The sequence below is a fragment of the Austrofundulus limnaeus genome, unplaced genomic scaffold (assembly GCF_001266775.1).
Source record: "Austrofundulus limnaeus strain Quisiro unplaced genomic scaffold, Austrofundulus_limnaeus-1.0 Scaffold51, whole genome shotgun sequence".
Taxonomy (NCBI): Eukaryota; Metazoa; Chordata; class Actinopteri; order Cyprinodontiformes; family Rivulidae; genus Austrofundulus; species Austrofundulus limnaeus.
In genome coordinates, this window is record NW_013952453.1 from 2545795 (window position 1) to 2548439 (window position 2645).

Genomic DNA, 2645 nt, shown 5'->3' on the forward strand with positions numbered 1-2645 from the left:
TAAAACATAATATATTATGTTGATATTATCTTATCTTATCTTATTTATCCTCCTGTACTGATATGTTAAAAATGCCTCAGTGACACCAAACTTGTTGCAGACCTAATCCTCCCCAAAAATTTAAATTTAATTATTTATATACCTTTTTAATTAATTTAAATAATTCAGCGTTCTGAGGAGTTTTTATTTACAAGTTTCGGGATGGAAATATTTGACGGCTCCGTGATGTTTATTGTTGCATTGTCATATTTTGTATTTTCTGTATTGTACAGCACTTTGTGAAGTCGTTTCTAAAAAAAAGTGCTTTATAAATAATTTTTTTACTTATTTGCCTTTTTTTAATGCATCAAATTTGTTCTTTCATTGAATATTATAGCACATCAAATGGACTTTCAGAGTTTGTTGCTTTCATTTATATTTTTAATAAAGCCATTGTATTCTACAAGCCTCTTTGAATGTGATTTGTGTGCTTGTATCTGCTCTGCCTGATGCCTGGTTTTTATTGCTGGRCTCGGAGAATGGCGTCCCTGTACAACAGAAGGGCAAGTAATGATTCAAAGAGATAAAGATTTACGACAGGACAACGCTCTGCGACTGCACTGCTGCAGTGCGCCCGCTCCGGAGGTCAATGACCAAACCTTGTGGGACGAAATGTGAGCATCGCATTTGTCCAACTTAACACCCATGAAAAATGAAGAAGGTGACCTAAAGTATCACCCAAGACCAGACAGCAGACGGAGCATTGAGTTAAAAGGAGCCCKGGGAGCTTTCCATGACTACAGCAGCCTGGAAAGTTCAGAAAGCCTAATTAGAAAACTGGATGACTAAGTAGTCATCGAGCCTTWTACAAAGATAAGTCCGGGTGGCAACACATAAACACTTCTCTTTATCTGCAGCTTCGAGATAGTCAGCTGTAAACACATCCGAGGCTGCATCGGAGTTGTGAAAACGTGACAAAAGGTGGTTTGGAAACTGTGAAATTTCCCCAAGAAAGGGTCAAAGTAGCAATAAGTTTCTGAGAAAGGTGCSTAATCTGCTAACAGGTCGTTTTTTATATGAAACTGTGAACAAAAAAAGGCCTCGTTAAAACTTCAGGTTTTTCTTTAATCAGAGCGACGTTTTTGAAAAAAAGCTGAATCAGGCAAAGAAGTACAAACCCAATACGATTGCGTTAAAGGTTCTTCATCTGTTAACATTGGGTCATATTATAGTATTGTACAATATTATGTTCAAGATCCAACTTATGGTATTGTTTGAGTGCAAAATATTTCATGAACTATAAAGCTATACAGAAAGTTCATARAAATATAAGAAATGCCACTGAATTAAGTTTGACTCTATGTTACATTAAAATGAGGTATTCATGTTTCTATGTGGATAAAATTAAATAACCTGGCAGGAAACAAACATGGAGGGTTTCATAACTCACTGGATTTGTTGTTAAGTGTGACACCTTGTGAGCTTTTACAGGTACTACATTCAATGCAATTCTAACTTCTATCATCTTATTTTGACAAAAAAGCTTTTCAAGCCACAGTTAAWACACTTGGATGACTGCAGTTTGTGACAATCTAAACAGATAACTTGCTGCCGATAGTTTTCACCATGTCTCACCCTGTGCTTTCCATAGGTTCARTCGAAGAAATTAGAGAAAAGGAATGTTTCTTAAGTGTACTTAACTGTGGGCAACATGACAATTTAGTTATGTTCTAGAAATATAATGACAATAAAAAAATATTATATCTTATGTCTTAAGTGACTACAGGTTCAGTGTTAGATTGTTGTAACAATATCTAAAACACTGGTTAATAACTTGTGTTTAGAGATAAACAAGTTTTTGATTTGGCATAAATCAGAGATAACACTCTTGAAATGGTACTGGACTAAAAAAATGGAACTTAAAGTTATTTTTTAAAGGAAAAATAAATGCCAAATCTGGAAATCTTAATATTAAATGCTGAAGGTAATATTGCTAATGATCACTTTATAAATTACAACAAAATCTGAGTAATTGAAAGATAAAACCAAAGAAATGAGAGGTGGATCAAGACTTTTACACAGTCCTGTAAAAGGCAGGTAAATGGCAGTAAACTGTGCTCTAATAACTGATGACTAAATGCTGTCTGGGAATAAACAACACTTTTACATGCAGTCTCTACAGTCTTTATTCCAGAGACTGAGCCTGATAAGAGTCTGCTCATAGTCATTTCCATAAGGCAATAAAAGTGAACAAGCAAACAAAAACCATCTATGAAAGACCTATAATATGTTATCTCTGGTCACCACCCCTGATGGGAAACCTTTGACTGAAATTTGTGCTGCTGTGCTCTCAGACCAGTTTCAGGTAAACTGTGAGAGAGAAGATAACAGGAAATGTCTGATGTGAGGTCATCTTAGCTTTAGCTTAATGCTGTCAATATTTAACTACATGTGATTTATCCTTATGAGATGTAAAACCATGCATTTAAATATGTGGTGCCATCTGTAAAGTTACAGTCAAAGATTACAACCAACATTTTTGTTTCATTTAGCCTTTTATAAGAAAAAAAGAACAGATTTATTTTTTAAAGTCTGTTTTTCACCATATGATTCAAACATTTATAAATGTCATATTTTATAAACTAAATATTCAACTTACAAATTAA